The following is a 12,301-nucleotide window of genomic DNA, read 5'->3' as shown; positions in this document are numbered from 1 at the left end:
GCTGAGATCGAAAAACAGTGCAGTGTTGTGTGGCTTAGTATGTGTTAGTTTGATGATCTGACTGCCAATCACTATATGTACCTGGAAAATTGTAACTGTTAGGATAGTGAGTTTCATTATTTCCACAGTTTCATTATCTATAAGAGTGGTACAATTACATCTTCTTGGGGCATCAAATTTAAGATGCAGAAAAATATTTACAATTTATCCGCCAAATAATTTAGATATTTTATAATGAATCAATGATGCTTTATGGGAAAGAATGCAAATTGGCATAATGTTTTAAAAGCAAGAAGAAATCAGTCATGTCCGGTCATAGAGTGGCTGCTGTAGGTTTCCATTCTTCTGTGATGTTAAGGGTACTTAACCAGATAACTTTGAAAGCCCTAGACTAAGGAAATAATTTCCTGCTTGTGAACGCAGGTAGATTAGAACAGAGCCCAGAATTTGGGAATCAGATGTACTAGTTTATAGGTCATGCGAGGCAAGGAACCTGTTTGAGACTACATAATTAGTCCATCAGAACACTACTTGTCTTATTTCAAAAAGTGGTAATTACATTTTGTTATATCCTGAGTATACAAAAACCACTTCCTAAACAGTGCCTGATTCCTCTGTTGCAGTTGGCAATTTTGAACCCAAATATTTGTATTTCTTTGACATTTCTGACACTTTTCCTTCAGATATCAAATAGTAGATAGAAACAAAGATAAAGAGCTAATGGTTATACTGTTAGGGAAGAAGATAAAATTCCTTTCCTAACACAATTTCAGAAGAAACTCCTCAATGTTCCTGGGGAGAAAAATGTTTGTTTGTTTGACCTTTTTTGTTGTTGTTGTTTCTCTTCCAAAAGTCCGTCTTTTGCTTCCCCCTAAGTGCCTTAATCACAGCCACAAATTCTTTTTTTTTTTAATTTTTTTTCAACGTTTTTTATTTATTTTTGGGACAGAGAGAGACAGAGCATGAACGGGGGAGGGGCAGAGAGAGAGGGAGACACAGAATCGGAAACAGGCTCCAGGCTCCGAGCCATCAGCCCAGAGCCTGACGCGGGGCTCGAACTCACGGACCGCGAGATCGTGACCTGGCTGAAGTCGGACGCTTAACCGACTGCGCCACCCAGGCGCCCCATAGCCACAAATTCTTAAAATGCTTTCCCTGTCGGGGCGCCTGGGTGGCTCAGTCGGTTGAGCATCCGACTTCAGCTCAGGTCACGATCTCACGGTCCGTGAGTTCGAGCCCCGCGTCGGGCTCTGGGCTGATGGCTCAGAGCCTGAAGCCTGCTTCCGGTTCTGTGTCTCCCTCTCTCTCTGCCCCTCCCCCGTTCATGCTCTGTCTCTCTCTGTCTCAAAAATAAATAAACGTTAAAAAAAAAAATTAAAAAAAAAATGCTTTCCCTGTCATCAAACACAGTAGCATTGCTCTCATTAATATTGCAAGTAACAAATCTAGAAATGAAACACACCCATCAAAAGTAGGGTGAACAATTAGGTCTGGAGTATCTTTACATCGGAATAGTACATAGCAGTGAAAGTTACTGAATCTATCATAACATGAGCATTGAGCCATAGAAATATACCTGCAGGATGTTTCATTCATAAAATTTTAAAAAGGAAGCAAAACAATGATATTTTGTGCTTAAGTGGAAGATAATGGAAAACAAGGGCATGGTGAATAAAATTCAGGAATGTGGTAAGTTCAGAGAGGAGGAAAGATGAAAAGGTAGTTTTTAAAGGGATTCAAAGCTATTTCATGGCCCCATGGGCTGCTCTGAAAAGCCATCTTTGCATTGTTCGGGTAACCCGCTCTCCCACCTCGGGCGCATGCCTGCTCCCTGATGGTCCTCCAACTCTCGCTTGCTTTTGAATCTGCTGCATGGGGCCACTGGCATGCCCCATCATTTCAGGCACGGCCGTGGACCCCAGCTCCGATATCACCACCAAGGACTTACAGAAGAAGAAGGAAGTTGTGGAGGAGGTGGAGAAGGGAAGAGCTGCACCTGCTGATGGGAACACTAATGAGGAAAATCAGGAGCAGGAGGCCGACAATGAGGTAGATGAGGAAGACAAAGAAGGGGAGGAGGGAAAGGAGGTGGAGGGCCGAGGTGAGGAAAGAGGATGGAGAGGAAGATGATGAGGCCGAGGCAGCTACGGACACACGGGCAGCGGAAGATGGTGAGGTTGCTGATGTCGACACCAAGAAGCGGAAGATCGATGACGATGACTAGACAGTGAAAAAGGGAAAGTTAAACTTGATAAACAACGACAAAAAATGCCACCAGGACCTCTTCAGCCCCCACGTCCAGTCTGAAAATGTAAAGAGGGTCATCTTTGGAGAGTCCCATCGTGGGGAGCGCCACCCCCAGATGACCTCTTGCTCTGCCACCCACCCCCAGAACCACAGCGGGAATCTGCAACAAGGGAGGAGAAAAGAATCAAAACTTAGCAGCGCCTGAGAGGCTCAGTGCGTCCAGCCTCCCGCTCTTGATTTGGGTTCAGGTCATGATCTTACAGTTGGTGAGATGCTTCCCTGCGCCTGCTTGGTAGTCTCTCTCTCTCTCTCTCTCTCTCTCTCTCTCTCTGCCCCTCCCCCATGCAGACTCTCTGTCTCTCTCTCTCAAAATAAATAAACTTTAAAAATGTTAATGAAAAAGGGCCAAGATAAAATTTCTTTTTCCCCCTTTTTTGTCTATGAAGTTGCTGTTTATTTATTGTTTGTCCTGTTTGAAGTGTGTGTGTGAAACAGTGTTTTCCAACAATAAACTGGAATTTTATTTTGCTGAGTTGTTCTTACAAGAAAACAAAGCACAATTATTTTATGTATTGTATTTCTTAAACTGGATTCTATTACATAATTGTATACTGTTATTTTGATGTATTCCTCATTAGTTATAAATATTTGTTTATTCGTGATGAAATCTTAAAACTTTTTTGGTATAGGAATTGAATGCAACTGTGTGTGTTGGGAGGGGGATATGTACACCCAATTTTTAACATGTTCTACCCAAGGGGACTGTGGGAACTTGTGAAGGTATGTACGGAGTAGAAACTAATAGATAACCGGTGTAAAAAGAAATTCCAGTTAAAAGTGTAAAAGGCATACCTACACCACTGTTATTTACATATGTGTGTTAAAAGATAGCTAAAAAATAATAATTATTGTCACAAGGTAGTAGGCTTTCAGGTGTTTTTCACCTTATATTTTATGGCCTTCATTTGTTCACTTAAAATCTATTTTGTCTGGGGCGCCTGGGTGGCTCAGTTGGTTGAACATCTGACTTTGGCTCAGGTCATGATCTCACGGTTTGTGAGTTCGAGCCCCGCGTTGGGCTCTGTGCTGACAGCTCAGAGCCTGGAGCCTGCTTCAGATTCTGTGTTTCCCTCTCTCTCTGTTCCTCCCCTGCTTGCAGTCCGTCTCTCTCTCTCTCTCTCTCTCTCTCTCTCTCTCTCAAGAATAAATAAAGTTAAAAAAAACTTTAAAAATCTATTTTGTCTGATACAATTATGGCCACCCCTGCTTTCTTTCGGTTACCATTTGCATGGAAGGTCTGTTTCCATACTTCACTTTCAGCCTATGTGTGTCCTTAAATCTAAAATTACTCTCTTGTAGACAACATATAGTTGGATTATGTTTATACGTTCAGCCACACTGTGTCTTTTGAATGGGGAATTTAATCCATGTATATCTAAAATAATTGTTGATAGAGAGGGACTATTATTTTATTAGTCATTTTCTGTTTGTCTTATAGCTTTTTGAAAACATTTTTATTTATTTTTTGAGAGAGAGACAGAGCGCGAGCAGAGGAAGGGCAGAGAGAGACGGAGGCACAGAATCCCAAGCAGGCTCCAGGCTCTGAGCTGTCAGCACAGAGCCCGGCATGGGGCTCGAACCCATCAACCATGAGATCATGACCTGAGCCAAAGTCAGATGCCCAATTGACTGAGTCACCTAGGCACCCCTGTCTTATGGCTTTTTTTCTCCCTCTTTTCCTCCTTTGCTCTCTTCCTTTGTGCTTCCTTGACTTTTTTTTTTTGTAGTGTCATGATTTGATTCCTTTCAAATTATATTTTGGGTATAGTCTACAAGTATTTCCTTTGTGGTTACTATGAGGTTTACATAAAACAGCTTGTAATTATAACTATCTGGGGGTGCCTGGGTAGCTCAGTTGGTTAAGTATCTGACTTCAGCCCAGGTCAAGATCCTGCACTTCGTGGGTTCGAGCCCCGCTTCGGCCTCTGTGCTGACAGCTTGGAGCCTGGAGCCTGCTTCAGATTCTGTGTCTCCCTCTCGCTCTGCCTCTCCCCCGCTTGTGCTCTCTCTGTCTCCCCAAAATAAATAAACACTTAAAAAATGTTTTAAATAGCTATCTGTATTAAACTAACAACTGCCTAATTTTACTTGCAAAGAAATACTCAACACTTTCACCTTTCTCCCCTCACCTTGTTATTGATGTCATACATTGTGTCTTTTTATATTGTGCATCCATTAACATATTTTAATAGTTGCAGCTTTTTTATACTTCTTTTAACTTCTAAACCATACAGTGATTTCTGCACCACCATCACAGTTTTATGGTATGCTGTATTTGTCTGTGTACTTACCAGTGAGCTTTATACTTTCATACGCTTTTTTAAAGTTTTATTTATTAAGCAATCTCTACACCCAATGTGGGGCTCGAACTCAGGACCCTGAAATCAAGAGTTGCAAGTTCTTCCAACTGAGCCAGCCAGGCACCCCTCATATGCTTTTTTTTTTTTTTTTAAGTAATCTATGCCCAACGTGGGGCTTGAACTCATGATGTAGAAATCGAGAGTTGCACGCTCCACCAGCTGAGCCAAACCAGGAACCCCTCGTATGCTTTTATGTTACTATTTAGCATCCTTTCATTTCAACTTGAAGGACTCTCTTCAGCATTCCTTGTAAGGCAGGTCTAGTGGTGATAAACTCCCTCAGCTTTTGCTTTTCTGGGAAAGTCTCTGCATCTCCTTCATTTGTGAAGGATGGTTTTGCCAGATATATAAGTTCTTGGTTGGCATTTTTTTTTTCTTTCAGCATGTTGAATATATTATCCCACTCCCTTCTGGCCTGCAAGGCATCTGCTGAGAGCCTTATGGGGTTTCCCATATACATGACAAGCTGCTTGTCTCTTGCTGTTTTCAAAATACTCTTTGTCTTTGACTTTTGACAATTTGATTATATAGTCGACTCTTGAACAACATGGGCTTGAACTGTACAGGTCAACTTACACACAGATTTTTTTTTTACAAATGCAGTACAGTACTGTACATGTATTTTCTCTTCCTTATAATTTTCCTAATAACATTTTCTTTTCTCTAGTTTACTTCATTGTAAGAATACAGTATATAATACAGATAACATACAACATATATGTTAGTCACTATTTATGTTATCAGTAATGCTTCTGGTCAACAGTAGGCTATTAAGGTTAAAGGAAGTCAAAAGTTATACATGGAATTTCTTTTGACTGCCATGTTGAAAAGATGGAGTCAGTGCCCCCAATTCCCACATTGTTCAAGACTCAACTATAAAGTGTCTCAGTGTGGATTTCTTTGGATTCATCCTAGTTGAAATCTACAGAGCTTCTTGATTCTAATATCCATTTCTTTTCCCCAACTTGGGAAGTTTTTAGCCATTATTTCTTTAAATAAGCTTTCTGCCCCCTTCTCTTTCCTTTCTTCTCCGGGACTCCCATAATGTATATATTGGTCCACTTTATGTCATTCCATAAGTCCTTAGGCTTTCTTCACTTTTTTTTTCATTTTTCTTTTTATTTCTCTGAGTGTATAATTTTAATTGATCTATCTTTGAATTCATTGATTATTCTGCTTGATCAAGTCAGCTGTTGAACCCTTCTAGTCAATTTTTCAGCTCAGTTATTCTTTTGTCCTAAAATTTCTTTTTGATTCTTTTTTTTATAATTTCTGTCTCTTTGTTGATGTTCCTATTTTGTTCATGCATCATTTTCTTGAGCATGTAAAGCATCTTTATGATGGTTATTTTGAATTATTTTTAAGTTAGTCATATAACTGCATTTCTTTAGGACCAACTTCTGGGGGGTTATTTTGCTCCTGTGTTTAGGCCATGCTTATTTCTTTATATGTATCATAACTTTGTGTTAAGATCCATGCATTTCAAAAGACAACCACTTTCTCCAGTCTTTATGGACTGGCTTCATTTAGGAGAAGACCCTTACCAATAAGCCTGGTAAGATTCTGGAAGACTCTGAGACCTTTTTTAGGAGGGGTGCAACTTCTCTGGGCCTGTGTGTACAATTTCTCAGTTAGGTTTGCCGGTTTCTTTTATAGAAGTATGTAATCTCTTACTACCTCTGGTATAGGTTTGTGGGACTGCAAGTTGTCTCATTCTATAGCAACAAGCTTTCCTCTCTCCCTTGTTCTCAATGGCCAGGAGGCATCCCAAGTATGCTGACTCCCCATCTGTGCCCTAGTCAGGTAAAACAGATACCTGTCCCTCAGACAGCCTTCTGGATGGCATGGAGCTGGGTGCATGCTCCACCCTTCTCCCTCCCTTCCAAGGGAGAAGCCTCAGGTTATGCTCTTTCTCCTGATCAAACCAAAGCATACTGACTGCAGCAAGCTGTTCCCCACCTGTTTTGGTTTTTTTTTTTTGTTCTCAGCAGCCCTCAGGTATTCAAGCTATGCTGGTTCTGTAAGTGCTGTGGATGAAGCTAGACAGAAATGGGCAGCCCTCTGAAGAGTCAGAACACAGGATGCATGAGTGGTAGGCCTCCCTACCAAATAAGAGGCCTCAAATTGTGTATATATATATATATATATATATATATATATATATATACACACACACACATAGTATATAATTATATAATATATAATTATACAATAACATGTTATACAATAATATCTATGTTATATATATATAATAAATATATAATTAGACAATAACAATGGTATACTACTTGGTGATCAAAAAGAATGAAATCTTGCCATTTGCAACAATGTGGATGAACTGGAGGGTATTAGGCTAAGCAAAATAAGTTAGAGAAAGCCAAATATCATATGATTTCACTCACATGGATTTTAAAAAACACAGCAGATGAACATGGGGAAGAGAAGGGAAAATAAGATAAAAACAGAGATGGAGGAAAACCATGAGATGCTTAAATACAGAAAACAAACAGGGTGGCTAGAGGGGAGGTGGGGGGGGATGAGCTAAATGGGTGATGGGCATTAAGGAGGGTACTTGTTGGGATGAGCACTGGGTGTTATATGTAAGTGACGAATCACTGGGCTCTACTCCTGAAATCAATACTACACTGTATGTTGGGGTGCCTGGGTGGCTCAGTCGGTTAATGTCCAACTTTGGCTCAGGTCATGATCTCACAGGTTGTGAGTTCGAGCCCCACGTCAGGCTCTGTGCTAACAGCTCAGAGCCTGGAGCCTGCTTCAGATTCTGTGTCTCCCCCTTCTCTGCCCCTCCCCTGTTTGTGCTCTCTCGCTCTCTCTCAATAATAAATAAACATTAAAAAAATACTACACTGTATGTTAACTAACTTGAATTTAAATAAATAAATTTAAAATTTTTTAAAAATCGGTGAAAGGAAAAAAAGAACTTATACAACTCAATACCAAAAGAACAAATAATCCAATTAAAATGTGGGCAGAAGACATGAACAGACATTTCTCCAAAGCAGACATACAGATGGTCAAAAGAAACATGAAAAGATGCTCAACATCACTAATCATCAGAGAATGCAAATCAAAACCACAAGGAGATATCACCTCACACCTGTCAGAATAGCTAAAATAAAAAATACAAGAAACAAGTGCGGGTGAGGATGTAGAGAAAAAGGAACTTTCGTGCAATGTTGGTGGGAATGCAAACTGGTGCAACCACTGTGGAAACCAGTATGGAGGTTCCTCAAAAAATTAAAAATAGAAATGTCATACAATCCAGTATTCCACTACTGGGTATTTATCCAAAGATATTGCGGCACCTGGGTGGCTCAGTCAGTGAAGCGTCCAACTTCGGTTCAGGTCATGTTCTCTCAGTTCGTGAGTTTGAGCCCCGCGTTGGGCTCTGTGCTGACAACGCAAAGCCTGGAGCCTGCTTTGAGTTCTGTGTCTCCCTCACTCCCTGGCCTCCCCTGCTCACTTTCTCTCTCCCTCTCTCTCTCTCTCTCTCTCTCTCTCTCTCAGAAATGAATAAACATTTAAAAAGGAATATTAAAACACCATTTCAACAAGACATATGCACCACTATGTTTATTAATTACTTACAATAGCCAAATTACAGAAGCAGCCCAAGTTTCCATGGATAGATAAATGGATAAAGAAGAGGTGGTATCTATATACATTGAAATATTACTCAGCCATCAAAACCGTGGAACCTTGCCATTTCCAATGACGTGGATGGATGTCAAGTGAAATAAGTCAGTCAGAGAAAGACGGATACCATATGATCTCCCTCGCCTGGGAAATTTAAGGAACAACACAAAGAAAAAAAGCAAACCAAAAAACAGACTCAGCTATAGAAAACAAACTGATGGTTGCCAGAGGGGAGGGGGGTGGGGGGCTGGGTGACATAAATGAGAGAGATTAAGAGTACACTTACCATAATGAGCACTGAGTTGTATGGATTTATTGAATCACTATATTGTACACATGAAACTAATATACCGTTGTACGTTTAACTATCCTGGAATTAAAAAAAAAGACTCTAGAGAGAGTAACATCTGAATTTTTACTTTCAGAATTGATACGGTGAATTATATTAACAGACTTTGTAATGTTCATGCTTTGGTTTCTAGATTAATCTTTTCTCGATTATGTTGATGGATGTGGTAAATTGACCCTCAGGATCAATCCACTGTGTTCTCAGTGTGCCTTCCTGAACTGAGGAAGCTGTAATGCTAAAAAATATAAACTCACCAGTTCCTTTTGGCTAGGTTAGTGGGAGTGGACTAGGTTTTAAAAGTTCTCTTAAATTTTTCTTTAAATCCAAATAAAATTTAAGTTCTCTTAACACTTGGCTGATGTTTGGAAGATAGAAGTGAGACAGATGCTATTTTCCTGCTGATTGCTCTGTCAGGCAAGGTTGTGGAGATAATGATCTTATTTACAGAAGGTTATATCCCCAATTATTAGCTACTAAAATGTTAAAAGTCCGATGAGGTGTCAGTGGCAAAGGCTTCTAATGCCCAGATTTAGCTATGGTGTTGGGTCTTGAACATGACGGTTCCGGTGGTACCCTCATGACATCCCCCCCTCCTGTCTGTGACAGAAATCGACTGCAGAAATACAATTTCCAGTTTGGCCATCTTTTACTTCCTGAAAGTCCTGTCTAGATCTCTTTTCTCTAGCACATTCGATGATTTTGTAAGCCTGTGTTTATTTTCTTAAATTTCTTTACACTTTAAATTGGTAGGGTAAACGCAGATTCCGGTATTTGAACTTTGCATCAGCTTCCAGAAAGCATCGTAGCTAATGGATGACAAAAATGGGCCCGCAGGATGGGAAATCAGAGATGGCTGAGTTTGACGGCAGTCAGGATCGCGTTATCAGTACAAAATACTCAGTTCCCACAGCCCAGCTGTGCAACAGTTAACAGAATGAAGTAACTATTCAAAAAAAGGCTTTCACACAATGAAAGCCAAATGACAAACTCTTAAGCATGGCCTGTATAGCTTATAATCTCCTTCATGATCTGACCCCGTCACTTTTCTGATCCTACCTTTTACCATTCTCCATATCACCTAGTATATTTCTTTAAAAAAAAAATGTTTAGGGGCGCCAGGGTGGCGCAGTCGGTTAAGCGTCCGACTTCAGCCAGGTCACGATCTCGCGGTCCGTGAGTTCGAGCCCCGCGTCAGGCTCTGGGCTGATGGCTCGGAGCCTGGAGCCTGTTTCCGATTCTGTGTCTCCCTCTCTCTCTGCCCCTCCCCCGTTCATGCTATGTCTCTCTCTGTCCCAAAAATAAAAAAAAATAAAAAAAGTTGAAAAAAAATGTTTAAACATTTATTTAAGGAGTATTAATTTCCTTGCAGAAAACAGAATTCCTGCCAATTACACAGTATTCTAATATGACAAAAAATGTATTTGTACACATAAACCTTGTTCAACAAAGATGTTCTCTTTGTAGGTCCAAACTCAAGAACAGGCCTAAACTGGCCTTTATTATGTTCATTTATTATGGGTAGATTTCCCATTTTACAAGCAAACCTCTATGTATGGGAAGAGCTTCAGGGTGTCAGAAAGTCTTTAGCATATATTTCCTGATCCCGGGGGCACAGATTTCCCCTGTTGTCCATCAAATGGCACCCACTTGCAACTGCAGGGTATTCTTCTACTCCAGAGTTAAATACATAACAAATAGACGAGAAAACTACATAACAAACAGAGCTAAATACATATAAAGACATAATGCATACAGAATAATCCCCTGGTAGCCATATATGCCCTCCAACCTTATCAAACCGTAATTTGCTTACTGTTCCTCAAATAAAATACCCTAATCCCTATCTCTTTACCATTACCTTCCTCCCCCCGCCTTTTTTTTCCCTCCCAGTTTCCTTCACCTGGAATTCTATATAAAGTTCTATCCAAATACCACCATTTCAAGGACCAGGCAAGGTCCGATCTCACCACTAAAGGACAAAGTCTTCCCTGACTGTCCTACCCTATGGTAATCTGACCCTCTTTAATCTTTTTTTTTTTTTAAGGACCCCTGGTTTCTTTTATTCTGAATTGCTTAACACATCCTCAACAAACAAACGCAAAATGTAACAACAACACAACTAAAAAACCCAGATCAAACGTGAGATAAGAGGAAAAATGCAGTATCTATGGGTAACACACAAGCAGGAGACAGAGAATGCCCCAATTACATTATCTACAACCAGGTAAGGAAACGCTAATCTTTGAATGGACTCTGGAGTCCACATCTGATTGGTGAGTCAGGAAGATTGTGACTTAGATTTAAGTGCTAATGTCATTCCATTGCTACTTCATGACTTCCTTACAATCTAGGTCATTCTCTGACATTATATCTTTGAATATTGTGACCCTCTTTAATCTTTAAAGAGCATGTGGCCGTAATATTTTTTTCTGCCTAATACTGTTAATTAGCTTTTCACAAGTTTTTTGCTTATCTTGCAATTAGATTGTAAGCTCCTTTTTTTTATTAAATATAATTTATTGTCAGATTGGTTTCCATACAACACCCAGTGCTCATCCCAAGATTGTAAGCTCCTTAAATGCAGATTCCTATATTTTGTTTTCCTTATTTTCCTCATGCATCTAAATAGTAGATACTCTACATGTCCCAGTTTTGAAAAGTAACATGGTCAATCCAAACATGACCCAACACGTTCATTTAGTGTTCTTTAATGGATTTTGCTAGAACCGCGTTCATACACTTTTTTGTATACACATAGATTTTCTGCCAGCCCAATATATTTTTTTGAGGTTTTTATATAGCAGAATTCATCAGCTTACTCTGTGTCCCAGCCACAAGACGTCAGTTGTTCATCCTGTGGAAACTCAACTTCAATGTCATAAACAAAATTTGAATCATCCTTCTTCTAGCTTTTCTCAGAAAGCTCATATATGATGCTCTTTCTTTGTTTGTGTGTTTTCACATGTTTAGTTATTTTTGAGAGAGAGAGACAGAACACGAGCAGGGGAGGGGCAGAGAGAGAGGGAGACACAGAATCTGAAGCAGGCTCCAGGCTCTGGGCTGTCAGCACAGATGTGGGGCTCAGACTCATGAACCACGAGATAATGACCTGAGCCGAAGTCGGATATTTAACCAACTGAGCCACCCAGGTGCCCCATGATTCTCTTTCTTTGGCAAGTCTCTTGCCATCTACTTTGTTCAAGTCTTCCTCAGGATCAAGGGTTGTTTCCCATTGAATTTGTTCCACTTTTTTTTTTTTTTTGCCAGACTTTGCCCCCACAAGTGACCTTGAAAAAACGGAATAACTTCTCTAGCTGCCCCAGGGACACTTGTCCCAGGTAACTCTTGTGTCATGGATTATTCTGTAATTGTTCAGCAGTTCTGTTGCAATCTGAACACTTTGAAAAGTTTCAGACTAGCATGGCACGTTGGCAACTTTCCCCCTTTATCTCATTCTCATAGAGGAAGAAAATAGCTGGAGTCTGGAACCTAATTCCACATCTCTTGGCAATGCACATCCTTCTCACATACACTTCAGGGTAAATCAGAGGAAATCTGATGAAAAGGTGTTAGTCCTTAGTGACTTCCCGCTGGAAGTGGAGAGGGAGACAGGGAACTCCCGATCCCG

General features: G+C 40.3%; 2 pseudogenes; one reads left to right on the top strand and one right to left on the bottom strand.

Moving 5' to 3' along the window:
* The first annotated feature begins 1,872 nt into the window (after positions 1–1,872).
* Positions 1,873–2,402, top strand: LOC109257929 (prothymosin alpha-like; annotated as a pseudogene).
* LOC109257922 (centrosomal protein of 19 kDa-like) lies at positions 2,243–12,191 on the bottom strand (annotated as a pseudogene).
* Between the last annotated feature and the right edge of the window lie 110 nt (positions 12,192–12,301).

This window comes from Panthera pardus, unplaced genomic scaffold, assembly GCF_024362965.1.
Source record: "Panthera pardus isolate Hobbes unplaced genomic scaffold, ASM2436296v1 HiC_scaffold_18, whole genome shotgun sequence".
Classification (NCBI taxonomy): domain Eukaryota; kingdom Metazoa; phylum Chordata; class Mammalia; order Carnivora; family Felidae; genus Panthera; species Panthera pardus.
The sequence above is the reverse complement of the archived record's forward strand: the minus strand, read 5'-3'. Positions and strand labels throughout refer to the sequence as shown.